This window comes from Chlorocebus sabaeus, chromosome 4, assembly GCF_047675955.1.
Source record: "Chlorocebus sabaeus isolate Y175 chromosome 4, mChlSab1.0.hap1, whole genome shotgun sequence".
NCBI lineage: Eukaryota > Metazoa > Chordata > Mammalia > Primates > Cercopithecidae > Chlorocebus > Chlorocebus sabaeus.
Window position 1 is genome coordinate 87,797,101 of NC_132907.1, and position 17,941 is coordinate 87,815,041.

Below are 17,941 nucleotides of genomic sequence, written 5' to 3' on the forward strand. Positions count from 1 at the left end.
GTGGATGGGGCTCCAGGAGACACGGGGCTGTGCTGCAGGCATGACAGGCCCCAGCGGGTCCCATGGGGCGCTCTGGAGCTGCATGATTTGGCAGAGTTGGGGTGAGAGTTGACACCGCACCTCCAATATCAACCAGTCATTAGATGTGGGGTGTGGGCTGCCCTGGGAAAGATCACGACCTTAGGCAGGGAGACTTTCTGCAACTGGAGGAACTCTCAGAGTGTCTCAGCTCCCAGCTGACACTGTCTCAGCTCCCGGACAGCTCCAGCCCTGAATACCTCCTTATCTGCTGCACCACTTCAATACATCTGTTCACATGGTTGAGTAATGATGAGAAAGACAGAAACAGGAAGTATAACGTCCAAATCACTAGAAAAGAAAAGTTACAAAATTGCATCAGTCTAGGGAAAGAGAAGAAAGGGAGAAAAAAGGATCGAAGGCAGTGGGTGGGCGGTGGCTCACGCCTGTAATCCCAGCACTTTGGGAGGCTAAGGCGGGCAGATCACGAGGTCAAGAGATCGAGACGAGACCATCCCGGCTAACACAGTGAAACCCCGTCTCTACTAAAAATACAAAAAAAATTAGCCGGGCGTGGTGGCGGTCTCCTGTAGTCCCAGCTACTTGGGAGGCTGAAGCAGGAGGGCAAGAACGCAGGAGGCAGAGCTTGCAGTGAGCTGAGATCTCACCACTGCACTACTCCAGTCTGGGTGACAGAGCGAGACTCCTTCTAAAAAAACAGAAAAAAAAAAAAAAGGTTAGAAGGTTAGAAATAGCGAGAATGCATACTAAACAGAAAATGCAAAACAGCTCACAAAATGGAAATGAAACTGACATACATAGGCAAATGCTAATGCAAGATGCAGGTGTGGACACTTAATTTTAGTTATGTTTTGAATAGTTAAACACAGAGTTCAATATTTGAGAGATTCAGCTCTGTGAAATGCTCCCTCCTACCCCCTTCCTCAGCTGCATCCTCTGTGAGCAGCCAACAGTAACAGTGTCCCGTCCATCCCTCGAGATATTCTGTGCAGATAGGTAGATATGATTTACTCCTGTTAAAACTTTTTTTTTTTTTTTTTTTTTTGAGACAGGTTGTCACTCTGTCGCCCAGGCTGGAGTGCAGTGGCATGATCTTGGCTCACTGCAACCTCCGCCTCCCAAGTTCAAGTGACTATCCTGCCGCAGCCTCCCCAGTAACTGGCATTACAGGCATGCACCTCCACACCCAGCTATTTTTGTATTTTTCATAGACGTGGGGTTTCACCATGTTGGCCAGTCTGCTGTCAAACCCCTGACCTCAAGTGATCTGCCTGCATTGGCCTCCCAAAGTGCTGGGATTGTAGGCATGAGCCACCTTGCCCACCTCTGTTAAACAAATATTGACATCTGTTCAGAATGTTTTGTTCCTAGGATTTGTTTGTTTAATCATAGGTCTGACAGATCATTTCCTATTGGTACATAAGTAGTTTCATTCTTTCCAGAGTGGCAGAGGGTCCCTTGTTTATCCAGACCCCTGTGAATACATATGTGGATTTCTTCCAATCCTTTGTTATTACCTGCAAAGCCTGCAATGAATAACATTGTACCTTTCATTTCAAATATTGCACATGTGTGTGCATTTGAATAAATTCCTAGGAGTCATATTTATTGGTCAAGGAGTATGTGTGTTTTAAATTATGATAGGTATTAGGTATGTCAATATATCAAAAAACCATACTTCATCGCAAGCCACAGTAAATGGGAGAACAGGGAAACTTTCTACATTTGATATTTATAAAAGGAATAACCTGTCAAGAACACGTGACAGCACTTAACCTTAAAGCACCTTACAACAATCACCACAAATACAAAATAATTCACGAAGAACGTAAAAAAGCACCGTACAACAATCACCACAAATACAAAATAATTCACAAAGAACGTAAAAAAGCACCATACAACAATCACCACAAATACAAAATAATTCAAAAAGAACTTAAGAAAGCACCGTACAACAATCACCAAATACGAAATAATTCAAAAATAACTTAAGAAAGCACCTTACAACAATAACCAAAAAATACAAAATAATTAAAAAAGAACTTAAGAAAGTACCTTACAACAATAACCAAAAAACACAGAATAATTCAAAAAGAACTTTAAAAAGCACCGTACAACAATAACCAAAAAATACAAAATAATCCAAAAAGAACTTAGAAAAGTACCTTACAACAATAACCAAAAAATGCAAAATAATTCAAGAACTTAAAACAACACCTTGCAACAAAATATTGGAAAAAGCAAAAACTGTTACCTATAAAATAAGAAATAGACAAATCTATGATTATATAAAGAAATTTTAATACTAGCATCTAACAGAAATTGACAAAATACAGAGATCTGAGTATCAATTAACAAGCTTGAGTAAACAGAATAATGAGATAGAACACACAGTATGGATGATCAACCTCAGAAGCTTATTCTTTTGAAAAGACCAATAAAATAGAGAAATCTTTGTTAATTGCTCAAGGAAAACAAAAAGAAAGTTCATTACACTAATGGAGAGACTCTTACACTTGCAAGAACATACTGAGTCCACTTGCACACCAATGGATTTGAAAACATACAAGAAGTAGAAATATCCAAGTAAGCACAAGTTAGCAGCGTTGTTCCAAGAAGAGAAAAGCCTGAGTAGGAATAATAATCATAGAAAAACAGAAAAAGCATTTGGAGATCTACCCATTTTCATACCATTTATCCCCTAGAAAAGAGGCACTAGGCCAGGGAGGTTTCCAGGTAAGTGTTACCAAATTTTCAAGGAAGATCTAGTTTCTATGTTAAACTCATTCTATAGAAAAAGCTGGAAATGTCCCCCTGCCATTCTGTGATGCTAGCATATCCAGGAGACTCATGGTAGATGAAGGTACCCACAGTGGAAACGCTAACACTCTTACCATCGCCGACATAAACAGGCCTCATAAAACATCAGTGGCACAAATTGAGCAGTGATTAAAACAATGAGCCTGTCACGATGCCTTCATGAAACATAAGGAAGTATACTCTCATATGATGACATGCTTATACATTTATGAATCATTTGTATGATAAAATAAATAGGAATTTACATCTTTAATATGACATAAGGAATTATAAGGAATATTATGCAGTTAAAGAAGAACTAAAATATAATTATTGATACACTAAAATCCAAGATTCATTCCTTATTTTTAAAAATAACGAACAACAGCCTGTAATCCCAGCACTTTGGGAGGCCAAGGTGGGAGGATCACGAAGTCAGCAGATCGAGACCATCCTGGCTAATAAGGTGAAACCCCATCTCTACTAAAAATACAAAAATTAGCTGGATGTGGTGGCGGGTGCCTGTAGTCCCAGCTACTCGGGAGGCTGAGGCGGAAGAATGGCATGAACCCAGGAGGCAGAGCTTGCAGTGAGCCGAGATCGCACCACTGCACCCCAGTCTGGGTGACAGAGCGAGACTCTGTCTCAAAAAACCAAAAGAACAAACAAAACACAAAACAATAAACAAGAGTAAAAGGAAACCTATTTAACTTGATATCTAAGAGTATGTACCGGAAATCCTTTATCAAGCATCATACTAATGGTAAAATGTTTTAATTGTTAATATTTTAAATGTATTTAAAAATAGAGACAGGGTTTCTCCATGTTGGCCAGGCTGGTCTCGAACTTCTAGCTCCAAATGATCCACCCACTTTGGCCTCCCAAAGTGCTGGGATTACAGGCGTGAGCACTATGCCTGGCCTTAACAGTGAAATCTTAAAAACAGGAACAAGGTAACAGATATTGCTGTCAACATTCCACGTCTGAGGTGCAGCCTTGGGAAGATAAGACTAACACTGTCCCTATTTGCACGTCAGATAATTATCTATGTAAGAAAATAAACTGAAAAGGCATAAAAGCTCCCAATAGCTTAATAATCTTATAAGGATGAAAGACATCGTAAGGAATTTTTTAAAACAGTGACACACTGGGAGAAAGTATTTGCTGTGTATGTTAGACACTCCACATCCATAATATGTAAATAGCTTCTGCAAATCAATAAGAAAAAGATGAGTCTTTTGAGAGAAAATTTGGCAAAGGAGTAATTTGCAAAAAAAAAAAGGACATACAAACGGCCAATAAACAGCTCCACTTATACTAAAAACTAAAAAATGATAATATGAATGAATTTAAACTTTTACTCTTCAAAGTGGTACAAGTTTAAGGAGTAGTGACATCCAGCCAAGAGGAGGCTACAGGGATATGGGTACTTTTGGATTAGCTGGGTCTTCTTGGAAAGTGGGCTTTCCATGTGCTTCTGATCCAGAGAGGTGGCGGTGTTTGTGTTTGATCAAGCTGCTGACACTGCTGTGCTGACATCCGGCGAAGTGAAGGTCTGAGTACAGAGAAGGTGGCTACTCTTAAGACTTCAACCGCAGTAGTGACAAAAAGCCAGCAAATCAGATGGATGACGACCTTCACTTACAGCAGCTGGTCCTCCCATGGTGCTGCTGGATGATGGCCAAGTTCATACCTGGTCACGGCTGTGCTGGCTGTGACGTCTCCAGAGGTGGCAGTCATGGCAGAATCTTTCACTAGTGCAAGATGCACAAAGAATCAGAACAAAAACTGCAACTCTGTTCTTAAGCAACACCTGAAAGTCCGAGACCAGGTTTTTTACCTGCACTCTTTCACCAGCTGAAATTAATTCTTGGAACAATATCTTCTGCTTGTTCTAAACTCACGCAAGAGAGTGGCATCACACCTTTTCTGCACCATGCTTTATATTGACTTGATTGTTTTGTTTACTGTCTGCCTCCTTCCCTTTTGAAAGCAAGCTCCGTGAGGACAGGGAAGTTCGTCTCCATTCCCGGTGTTAGCCTCAGTAAGTGTTTGTTGAATGAATGTTGGTGAACAAATCCCCAGCATCTAGTGTTCTGTGTGATCCCAGACTAGTCCCAGCTAGTGCTGATCTGCGTTGCAGTTTGGAAGGAAAGAGGTGGGACCAGCGCTCTGGCCATCCATGCAGGATGTGCGTGGGGGGTCTTTGATTTGCCTCCCTCCCTCCCTCAGTGGTCAGGGAAGGGCTTTTGACCAATCCGCCGGGGACACCTGCGTAACCAGAGTAGCTTCAGGCAATGCTTGTTCACCGTCTTCTACCTGAACCACAGGTCCCGTCTTGGAGCCCCCTTTTTTCTTAGCCAACATTTGCCAAGGGCTTAGTGTCTCAATTCAACATGGAAACATGCTCCCTGGTGGTATCATGACCTGGCTCGTCTTCCGTGAAGACGCTGAGGTGCAGGCAGAGGGGCTTGCTGGGGGATGGAGCTGGAGTTTCTCTCTTGCCTCACAAGGGCAGCATCTGGAGTGGCCATCACTCTCCTTGGATGGCACTGTGGCTTTCCCAACGGCTTTCCGGCTCATCCTTTAATGTTCACACAAGATCTGTGAGGCGCTTCGGGAAAGGAGTTTTCATCTGCCCCAAGAAATTAGGGTCACTTAAAAAGATTTGCATTTAGGGGCAGCCCAGTGGGAAACCCAGGTTTCCTGATTTGGAGTCCACATTTTTCTACCAAAACGTGGTGAAGCGATTTTTTAAAGATGAGGACATTCCAAGCAAGCTCAGGCTCCTTGCTGTGGCCAGGAAGCCCCCACCCCGACCCCAGCGCCAGCGATGGCCCTACCCACACGACTGGCCCCGCCCACTCTTCTGGTGCCACGCCCCCGGGTCGGTCACAGGAGGGGTCCTTCTGACTCCCAACCAGGGACTTTGCACATGCTGTTCCTGTGCGTGGAAGGATCTCATCCCCTCGCTCCACCCCTTGCATCCCCAAAATCACTTTGCCAAGCCTCTAGTCGCTCAGGTCTCAGTTTCAATTTCCCTTCCCCCAGGGGCCATTGCTTAACCTGTCCACACTGAGCTCCTCTGGTTCTTTCCATTTGGCAACTTGTTGGTTTCATTCATGGGACTTACCGCAACTTGCAGTCCAAAGTCCCTGTGTGTGATGACCTTCTAAGGCATCTGTCCTGTTAATGGAACACCAGCTCCATGAGCACGTTCTGTCCACGGAGGCTTCCGGGTGCCTTGTGCCTGGTGAGGTCGGCACGAGGTGTTCAGGAAATACTACATAGTAAAGAAGGGGGTCCCTGAGGGCTCCCACATGGATGTGATGAACGCTGTGCTATTGCTGACAGTTTCTACGGGAGTGAACGAAGGCGGCCGAACGCCGAAGTAAAAGACAAGAGGATCTGTTTTAAAAGAAGGGGTCGGGGGCTCCTCGCTTCTAGTGAGCAAAGGCAGCTCTGAGCTTCCACAGCCCTTCGCATTTATTAGGGAGAAAGAGCAGGGAGGGAGAGGTAATGGTTGGTCAGTTGCTTAATTAATCACAGGTGCACATAATTGCGTTCTTCATACAACAGGCTTCAGATGTTCCTCTAGGTAATCAAAAGGAACAGGGCCTGACTGCCCTCAGCCCTCCCTCTGGGGGCAGATGCAGTTGTCAGTTTTCCAACATCCTGCTTTCATGAGAACATTTTTCCATTCACTGATAGAGCCTCCAGTGGTATACTGAGTTGGTCATGACCCCCATTTTCTTGGCCTGTAACACTCTGTAGGCTGGGGGTTAGCTGCTGGGCTGGGAGCCTGGCCAGGCTGGTTGTGATGCTGGCTGGTGGCAAGCAAGGAGGAAGTGTTCGTGCGCCCAGCAGATGTATTTATGTGGCCCCTGCTGTGCACCAGGCACTCTGGGGTGCAATGCTGAATCCATCTTACCTGGTGAATACAACGTCTCCAAGAGGCCAGCATTAGATGGCGCTCAGTGCTCTGAAGGACAGAGCCTTGTCCTAAGGGAGCCACAGCACCTAAGGGAGCTGACGAAGCTGAGGCGCTGCCTGGGGAGGGAGGTAGAGAGTAGAGGAGCAAGGCTGAGTGCCAGGGAGGAGGAAGGAGGGGGTGGAAGAGAAGACACGGGTCTGCCTGAGGGCTGAGGCCAGGTCTGAGGGAGAGGGAGGGCTGGGTAGCAAGCAGGGGCGGAACACCCACTACCCACGCCCTAGCTCCACTCCGCTGAGTCTACACTAGGACGCTCACCCACTCTAACCCTGCACACCTGTGGATGTCTTAGAGGCACTTTTCATGCTGTTCACATGTGAGGAACTTGGGATTCAGGATGGGCCCCGTGTACTGCAGCCACCTCAGCCAGCCCAGTGGCAGAGCTGGAGTGAGCTGCGTGTAAATACCTCCAAAGTCACCACACGCTGATCTGGGACATCATATTCTGTCTTCACCACCCAAAGCAAGGTTTGGCCAAACAAGCTTCTCTAGAGTGAACTTTCTGGATTTCCTACGAGTTGTAAAAAGTAAAAAAATAAAACCTCACTAGCACTGTCTGAAATCATTCCTTTTTACATTCTGCTTAAAATCCACATTTTTAAGCAATTCCAAATGGAACTGGCTTGATTGCATCCCCTTTCAGGACGCTCCTAAGGTAAGTGGGTGCCGAGTGGTTGCCTTCCCTGTGAATTTCAGGGATGGATGGCTTTTCTCCCATGCCCTTTGGGGACTGGCCAGTACTTGGGCACGGTGTCTGGTGTGAGCTGGGGCAGCAGGCGAAGGTGGCCACCTCTCAGGAAAGGAGAGGGGAAGATGACTCACTTTGAAGCTGGCCTGGGGTGGGCCTGCCCTTTTCATTGCCTGCTGGCTCATTGTTTCGGTTTCCTGGGGCTGCAATCACAAAGCAGCACAAATTAGAGGCTTACACAACCGAGATGGATTGTTTCTCTGTTCCGGAGGTGGGAAGTCCAAAGTAAAGGTGTGGGCAGGGCTGGTCCTCTCTGAGGGCTGGGTGGGGAGGAACAGTTCAGGCCTCTCTCCTTGGCTTGTCCATGGCTGTGTCCATGGTCACACTGTGTTCTCCTTGTGTGTGTCTCTGTCACCACATTTCCTTTTTTCTGTAGGGACACCAGTCACATGGGCTGATGCCTCACCCTAACGACTCGATTTAATTTGGTAAAGACCCTCCCTCCACATGAGCTCCCATTCTGAGGTACTCGGGGTTAGGATTTTAGCACAGGCACTTCAAGAGGGACACAGTTCAGCCTACTGCACACATCCTGGGGCCAGGTGCAGGGAGCACACATTGTCAGATGGAGGATGGACCTGGCCATCCTGAGCAGCTGGGCGGGGTGCTGTGGAGAGCCCAAAGGCCAGGCTGATGGCCTCTGGTCCAGCACAACTGCATGGGGCTGACGGGGATTTGTGATGCTGACTGTTGTGATGCTTTGTTCACAGGAGGCTGGGTGATGGCAGTGAGGGGAAAAGACAAGGTTAGCTATGAGCCCAGCACCTCAAGAAGGAACTGACCCAGGGATTTTTTTTTTTTTTTCATCATCTCAAAGAAGAAATTGCTTATCATGATGTAGCAGGACGAGCCACAGACAAAGCTCCTCAGACACCGGATTAAAGAAGGAAGAGGTTTTTTATTTGGCCGGGAGCTTCAGCAGACTCGTGTCTTAAGAGCCGAGCTCCCCGAAGAAGAAATTCTTGGCCTTTTTAAAGGCTTACAACTTTAAGGGGTCCACATGAAAGGCTCGTGATACATCAAACAAGCGTGGGAAATGTGACTGGGGGGCTATATGCATCAGCTAACAGAACAAAAAGTTTTACAATGCTTTTTTAAATACAGTGTCTGGAATTTACAGATAACACAAGTAGTTTAGGTCAGGGGTTGATGTTATTATGATTACTTTTTTTTAACTCCTAGGGCCGGGTGGTGGTGCCGAGGTTGTCTGGCTATTTATCTTACTTTTCTTTCTCTCTTTTTGCTTTCTCTTTTTCTTCCTGTCTTGTGAACTAAGCAAGGTAGGGGGAGGAGGGCAGCAGGAGTAGTAGTGGTCTCCTTCCTTAATGAGGGCCGGGTGCTGGGTTACCTTGTCTCTTGACCTTCCAGATCCTCACTGCGACCTGGAAATAGAGACACTCACTGTTGCCATACCCTTGGCCTTCCCATCATCAAGGCTGGGCAGAGTGGTTTGGCCTAAAGTTTTGATACTTAGGACAAAATTAAAGCCCCAGCTCATCTTCTCATCTTCCCCTTCCAGGGAGAACACGGAGAGGATTGGACCTGGAGAGAAGAAGCCAACCAAGCATGTTCCAGGGTACTGGCCATAGCACCCCAGGGCTCACCAACCAAGGGGAACTGGAGGGTAACAGCTTCGTGGAAAAACTTCCTCCCTCTTCCTTTTTCCCCTCCTTCTCTCCCTCGGTCCTTCCCTCCAGTCTACCACTGCTCTCTTTTGCAGCACACAGTCTGGATACTGGCAACATCCTTAAATACAGGGCTTGTCCTGGAGTGGCTCCCTGGGTAATCAGACTAATTCTCAAATCAATATGTATCATGTGCATACTATACCACATATGACATGTGTGATGTATATGTATATGTGTTAGGTAACATCCAAGATACCATGGAAAGACAAGTCCCTCACTCCCTGCTGAAATTTTTAGCTGCGATGTGACCTCAGGAGTGGGGACTGTGCGGCGGGGTCGAATTCCTCAGGGGAGAGACTGCCTTGTACTTTTATTAGGGGGTAGAGTTTAAAAGCATATGTATTTAGCATTATGAATATAAATTCTAGTTCTATGAATATAAATTCTACGTTTGGAAGAGGAAATTACAAACTTAGAAAAAATAACATAAACTGCAGCAAATTAAACTTAACAGATTTTTTTGTCTTGTGGAGCATAGAAAACCCACCTCCAGCGGTGACGGCACCCCTTACCCTCATTTACCCCCATCCAGAGTCTATGGGGGAGGTCAGCGTGGGGAAAGAGGTGCTCAGCTTCGTCCAAAGCGGTTTCCAAAGGTCCCAGAACCCCGGGCTGTAGACGCAGAAGGCGGGGGCGGCGTCCACACTCGCGCACCGCAGCCCATTGGCTCTCAGGGCCCCACCAGGCGGGACCCTTCCCTCTCCTCTGCCACCTAGAAGGGACGGAGCACCTGACGCGCGCATCGGGGGCAAACGTCGCAAGTTTCTGTGACGTGAGGTCTTTGCAAGCTGCCGGGGCTTTCCACCCACAGGGACACGCGGCCTGCGCCCTCCTAGGCGTGCAAGTGGGGCAGGGAACTGGCGCCCTTCGAAGCCCCAGTGGCCCGGAGCCGACAGCGCGCAGGAGGAGGAGCCGCAGAAAGGGGCCCACGCCGCAGAGGCGCTGTTGTCGAGGACCCCGCGGGGTTCCACGGCTGGAGCTGGCGAGCCCCGCCGCGCCGCCCCATCTCTAACGCGCACCCCGGCCGCTCCGCTCCCTCTGCCGCTCACTCCGGCCAGCCCGGCCCCCGCGGCCCCGCGTTCCCAGCTTCCCGCGGCTCCTCCGTCCAGCAGCCAGCAGGGGGTGCTGCCGGGCTCCGAGGCCCGGGCCCTGGGCGGCGCCGCGGGGAGAGACGCGAGTCCCGGGCTGGGCGCTGTCGTAGGTCGGGAGGGTGTGCAGCGTGACTGCGGCGAGCCCCGACGCCTGAGAAGCCGGGACCTGCTCTCCGGGGAGCGGGAAGGGGGCGGGGCGGAATTCTTTGGAGACGGGCCTGGGCGCTGGGGAATCCAGCGGGTCCGGAGGACCCAGCTTGGCCCTTGAGGCGCTCGGGCCTAGTCCAGGCCATACAGGTGTGCAGGGCAGGGACCAGCTATAGGCCACATGCACCTTAATATGCAGTGAATAAAAAAGACCAGTCGGACCCGGGGTTCATGACTCCATCTGAACAAACCGTCCCCGCCCCACATAGCATTCGCCCCTCCTGGGTCCGTCCTGTCCCGTTGGTGGGAGCAGAGGCAGGGAGGATCATAAGGACTCTCCCCTCCAAGGCGAGGACTTGCCTGACCTGCTTAGGCAGCACCAGCCTCCCAGGTGCAAGTGGCTTCGCCCTCCCCTAGCTGGAGTTAGAGTGTGTGTCCATGCTCCGAGTGCTGGACACCGGGAGGTACCCACCGTGTCAGCAGAAGGACGCGTGAATCTATTTGAGATAAGGTACCAAAGAGCTGCAGAGCATGGCTCCTTGATGCAGAGGCATTAGGAAGCGAGTTGTTTCCTTGCGATGGATGATGAAGGACTCCATTTTACAGAGGAAGAAAGAAAACCCCTTGCCAGTAAATCAGCCGCCTTCCAAGTCCAACCTAATTGACCAAAGTTAGGTTATTGATGAGGTTATTGATGGACTGGACACCAGTGAGCTGAGAACAGGCAGTAGTTAATCCCCAGTGTCCACAAAGAACCTGACGGCCACTGTCCCTCCATGTCCCCTCCCAGCCCAGGAGCCAGCCAGGCACCTGGGCACCGTTCACGGGGTTTCCCAGCAGGGCTGTGTAGGGGTGAGCACAGGGTGGCCCCTCTCCTTCACGAGGCCTTAATTTCTTATTGTAACATGTGTCCTTCTCACAGGGAAAACTGAACCCAGGGTGAGCTTATTCAAAAATGTGTTTTTCTATTCCCCTCAAAAGAAATTGGCAGTAAATGTGTTTCTCTTTTTTACTCTCTGGAATTTTATCTGTATTTTGAAATTCCTGCCAAAACCCAGTCTTAGGCGATGCATTATTTAAAAATCAATTGACTTTCAACTAGAAATGGAATGTGAACATTATAAAGCAGAGGCTACTCTTCAACTCTTTTCCTGGTTTCCCGGAGAAACTAGGCAAAGAGATGATGTGGCGGTTGGTCAGAATCTGGGGGAGACAAAGGGTGGGTTTCCTGGGGCCTGTGCTTCCTAGGGCCAGGTGGCTGGGTGACCTCAGGAGACACCCGACGGTGTCTCAATTCTCTCACTGCTGAAACAGGAGGGTGGGACCTATGGATTGTCCATATCCCTTCCAGCTTGGATCTGTCATTCCACGGGTAGGTGCTGAGAGCCTGCAGGTCCCACTTGGCAGCCTTCTGAGTTATCTGCTTGGGGAAGGTTTCGTGATACATGGTTTGTATCCTGTCCTTGAGTAAAGGGTCTTCTCGTGAATCCCTCAACTCTTCTCGTAACCTCATCCTACTGTCAACATACAGATCAGTATGAAAAAGGACACTGATTTATTTCTGTTTTATTTATTTTTATTTTTTGGAAACGGGCTTTGATCTGTGGCCCAGGTTGGAGTGTAGTGGCATGATCATAGCTCGCTGTAACCTCAAACTTCTGGCCTCAAGGGATCCCCCACCTCAGCCTCAAAAAACTCTGGGATTACAGGCATGAACCAGTGCACCAGGCCCTGATTTGTCTCTGAATCATGAAGTTTTGCCAGTTGTCTTGCAGATAGAATGCTTTAGCCTGTGTTTGTGTTGTAATCTGAAGCTAATGATTGTAACCTCTTCGGGACATCCTGGTACTCTCCGATGGAAAGGACAACTCCAATGTAAGGAGTGCCCTCCCCTCCCTGCTCCTAAACTTTCTCATAGAACTATTTCGACCCTGGAACAATCCTCACATTTGGCTTCCAGTAAAACTTTCTCAAATTATTTCTGCCTCAATAGCCTTAATTTTGGCTGACAGTATTTAGCAGTTTAGCTGCAGTACAGTTAAATTTTATACAGTGTGTGTGAGAAGGGAAAGTGTGGGGATTTCAAGTCAGCAGACTTGCAATCTTGGAGTGGGGAAGGCTTTTAAAATTTTGACCCCAAATCCAGATGTGTATATATATACATTTATATATATATATAAAAAATAAAATCAACCACACAAAAATCTTCTGAATGAAAAAAGACCCAAAAAATAGTAATGACCAAAAAAAAAAAAAAAAAGGAAAGTTATCCCAAATCAAGGGACTAATTTCTTCTTTAATAAACAAAGAGTGCCTCCAAATCAAACAGAAAAAGATCAACAGAGAAAGAGGTAAAAATATATATCTCTATATATACACTAATGGCCATTAAACATGTTGAAATATGCCCCATTTCATTAGAGGGTGCAAAGTTGAACAATGAGCTTCCTCCCATAGCTGTATTGACCAGGTACCCTCATATATTGCAGATGAGGGAATGCATTGATTAAACCTACTGGCTGGCAATAATTATCGAATTAAAAACACTCATACCTTTTGACGTAGGAATTGTACTTCCAGGAATTTATCCAACACATCTTTTGGTAAGTGTTTGAGGCAGACTTGCAAAGTTAATCACACAGCATCACAAGAGTGAAGGATGGGAAACCACCTGCTAATAGGGAACTGATTGAAGAAATTACCACGTATCCACAAAAGGGAATGGCATCACGCACTTTCTGAAAGAGTTAGGCAGCTCTGTATTTGCTGATGCGTGTTTCTAATACATCTCGGTGAACACAGAAAAGCAAGGTGCAGATGGGCAGAATCTCTGGTGTCTGTCTACTTTACACGGATGTCTCTGGAGAGACATGCAGGGAACCTGATCCAGGACTCCTCTCTCGAGAGGAGACTGAGTGCCTCGTGGATGGCAATTAGAGGGGAACACATTGTATACCTTTAAATTTTGTTCCACATCTGTGTATTACTTGTTAAAAATAAATAGGGCACTTAAAAACAGTAAAGTTAACTCCTATGGGAGAACATTTGTGTGGTCAGAATGAAAACGGGTGGCTTTTGCACAAGAATTGGAGTAGATTTCCTTCTCTAAGTCAGTCTCTGATGAAGGAGTGGCTTGTGGTGAGGAAACCCGTCCTCAAACTCTGGCTGGGAACCGAGACTGCCCGTGCACAGCAGCAGAGGTTGCCCATGCCACGCTCACCACGGAGCCCTGCTCATGAGTCGCATGGTAGAGGGAATTGCCTGCTCTGTGGAACTGGTTCCCATGCCTTTTAGAGGGATGTTGAATGTACACAGAAAATTCACGTCCTGTGTATCTACGACGCCATCTGGGCCTCACCAAGTTCGCCTGAGGAACCGACCTCCCGGCCACTGGGGCCTGGCTTGCAGCACAGATGCTCATATGGTTTGACTGTGTCGCCACCCACATCTCATCTTGAATTGTAGTTCCCATAATTCCCAAGAGTTGTGGGAGGGAGCTGGTGGGAGATAATTGAATCATGGGGTGGTTTCCCTCATACCGTTCTCATAGTAGTGAATAAATCTCATGAGACCTGATAGTTTTATAGGGGGGAAACCCCTTTTTCTTGATTCTCATTCTCTTCTCTTGTCTGCTACCATGTGAGACGTGCCTTTCACCTTCTGCTATGATTGTTGTGAGTCCTCCCCAGCCACGTGGAACTATGAGTCCATTAAATCTCTCTCTCTTTTTTTTTTTTGTAAATTGTCCACTTCCGGGTACATCTTTATTAGCAGCATGAAAATGCACGAATACAGCTGCCTAAATTTATCCACATGCTTCAGGGATCCTCTGAGTTCCCTGTACAGCCCCGGCAGGAGGTGTCATCCACAAAAAGTGGAGGTGGTGCCTGCCCACTGAGACTGTAGGCTGGTAACACACTGTCCTGAAGAGAAAAATGTGGATGGAGGCCACTGGAGAGACATTAGAACCTGCACATTCCAAAGCATGGCCTCCACTTCGGCCCACTTAGGTGATTCCCGCAATCTCCTGTCGATGGTCACCACCAGCCCTTGCACAATATCTCCGCTTGTGCCATGTACCCGGTACTTTCAGGAGACTTTCCTTCCTACGGTGGGAGATAACTTTGGCCGGAATTTGCATTTCTCCAAAGAAAGAACACATTCCAATATTCTAAAAGCCTCCGAGACACGCGGGAAGTACCAAGAGGATTGATTTCTTTGGAAGCGAGTGCAGTGGTTTATGAGATGTGCTTGCAAATATATGGAATGCCCCCTTTGGTCACCCCACCTCCCCACCGTGGCATCTGTGGTGACATGGAGGTGACTCGGAGGCAGTGTAACTTTGGGGCCTTTCTTTCTCCGGCCTTTCTACACCTCTGCACCTTCAGGACTGTAGCTTTAGGAAGCCACGGGTGGCAGAGAGCTCTCAGATGATCCTCCCGACAATCACAGAAGCTCTTTCACCAGGCGACAAGGACGGATGAGGGCACCGACACCACAGGCATTGTGCAACGCATTTCTAAAAACTGCTTTGGAAAGCAGGCAACATTTTCCCAAAGGAACAATGGAAGTAATGGATGGTATAAAGTGATGGGGGATCGCCTGTCACACCAAGGACGTGGCAGCAAATAAGTCATGGCTAAAACCAACGAGATGTCATGGACAGAAAAATATAACAACTATAAACTTCCGTAGTCACAGAAGAATATCATTATCTGCCAACACTCAGAATTTTAGGGCTCAATTAGCCCTCCCTGTTCATTTTAGAGGATGGATGGGGAAGGGCGTTCATTCTGAGTCACAGAGCTGGGACTGCACGGCAGCAGCCCATACTTCGGTCGCCTTCCAAAGCTCATGGTACCTGGCTCCCCAGTGAAGGGTGGGGCACAGCAGATCCGGGGGCCCTTGTGCCACTCCCCTATACACCCCACCTATGCACAGAGACACTGTTCCTGAGGACTGCAAATCTCAGCTTCTCTGAAATCAATACCCTGCTATAACACATGAGAAACGTCCAATGGATCTTTTTTTTCTTGATATGATATGGACAGGTTTTGAGGTGAAGGGAGCTGGGGGATTATTTGAATAATCCTTGTCCCTTCTAACTGAACCAGGGTAAAGAGGAACTGGTGGCTCTGGTCATGTGGGGTTTGTAGTCACGTGGACAGCAGCGTTTTCAAATACAATACATGAGGTGGGCCTGACGGCCAGTCCTGCATCCTCTGCTACTTGGGAGAGTCACATGGACACCTGTTCAGGCCTCCGTTTCCCAGCCATACATGGTGTTGGACAGGGAGCGAGAAGAGCTGAAACCATCTCTTGAGTTCTAAACCTGTGGTCTCTTACTTTGGTTGGGAGTTTTGGAGGACAGAGTTCTCATTTTTGTCCGCGTATATTCAGAGGGCCCATGGGCAGAAGGTTGAGAGCTCACTATGTGTGTCTTGCTGTCTGGGGATGACTCAAGCACCATTGCCCTGTGTCTCTTGAGATGCCAGTCAGTGTCACCTGTCTGGGCAGCCCAAAATGGCAGGAAGAATGATGCACACTCTAGTTGGAAGGTTAATTTTTCCTTTTCTATTTTTTGAGACAGGATCTCACTCTGTTGCCCAGGCTGGAGTGCCATGGTGCAGTCACAACTCACTGCAGCCTTGACCTCATCGGCGCAAGAAATCATCCCCACTCAGCCTCCCAAGTAGCTGGTACTACAGGTGCGCACCACCATGCTGGAAGGTTAATTCTGTATTTTGTGATCATCAGTTTCATGGGTCAACTTGACTAAGTTCTCACATCCACTTATTTAATCCAACACTAATTCAGGTGTTGCCTCGAAGGTATTTTGTAGCTGAAGTTAACATCAATCAATTAACATCTGCAATCAATTGGTTTTTAAGTCAGGAAGGCTACCCTAGAAAATGTGGGTGGGTCTCATCTCATCAATGGAAGACCTTAAGAATAAAACAGGTTTCCCAGAGAAAGAAGAAATTCTGCCTCAAGGTGGCAGCAACAGCTCCTGCCCTGGAGTTTCCAGCCTGCATTCCGGATGGCCTGCCCTATGGATTTGAACTTGCCAGCCCTGATAATCTAGTAAACTAATGCCTTTAAACAAAGCTCTCTGTCTCTGTCTCTCTGTCTCTCTCTCTCTCTACATGTCTTAGGGGTTCTGTCTTGTGTTTCGCCACTGCAACCCTGGATCATAGAGTGTACCCAAACTGGTGAGCATTCAATATCCACTTGTAGTTTAAGGTACATCCTGTTTATTTCTTTTCTTTTTTCTTTTCTTTTCTTTCTTTCTTTTTCTTTGTGTAGCATTTGGCATCATTTAGGAGGAGAGAGATACAGGAAGGGCAAATGTTTTTTCTTTTCTTGTTGCCATGAGTCACAAGAAATTTTGCTCAAGGAGGAAGTGAGTGTAGAGAAAAAGAAACATTGCAGGGCATGCTGGCCCTTGAAGGATGCCAGGGGTGGAAGAGATGAAGCGACTGGGTGAGGCTTTGAGAAAAAACTTTACTCTTGAGTGCTGGGTGGCTAAGATCTGTGAGAAACCAGGACTTTCTTGGAACACTGTTGGGCTCTTTGACTAATGGTTTTGAGGGACAACACGGCTTTGCTTCTAGGAATTGTGCAATAGACTCTCCCCCACAGCTGGGTCTTACAGGTCCCCTATCCACCTGCTTTGCTATTGAGGGAGGGCTGAAGTGAGGCTGGAGCCCAGGTCCCCTGCATACTCCATGAGATGACTGCCTGGCTTTCCCTCACATTGGGTCCCCCCTGGAGACACTCCTGTGGGCTGCCTCCTTTCCTGTCCAAATTAGGGTTACCTGAGAGGACCTGCTGCCATGGCTACTCCCCAGAATAGCGCTGACTCCTCTGGGTTTTATAGATATGGAAATGGCACTGTCACTGGACTTGAAATGTGAAACACGCCCCCAGTCAGCCTGGTGGTGTCGCTCAGAACACCAAAGCTGATGGTAGCCTTCCCAGAGGGCGGGGTTCCAGTGGCTACTGCCTTGATGCTGGATGCTGTTCTAACAAGCTGTTTCCTTCCTTCCTTCCTTCCTTCCTTCCTTCCTTCCTTCCTTCCTTCCTTCCTTCCTTCCTTCCTTCCTTCCTTCCTTTCCTTCTTTTCTTTTTTTTTTTTTTTTTTGTTTGAGACAGAGTCTTGCTCTGTCACCCAGGCTGGAGTGCAGTGGTACAATCTCGGCTCACTGCAACATTTGCCTCCCGGGTTCAAGTAGTTCTCCTGCCTCAGCCTCCCGAGTAGCTGGGATTACGGGTGCGCACCACCATGCCTGGCTAATATTTTGTATTTTTAGTAAAGACAGGGTTTCACCATGCTGGCCAGGCTGATCTCAAACTCCTGACCTCATGATTTGCCTGCCTCAGCCTCCCAAAATGCTGGGATTACAGGCATGAGCCACCATGCTCAGCCTACTTTCTT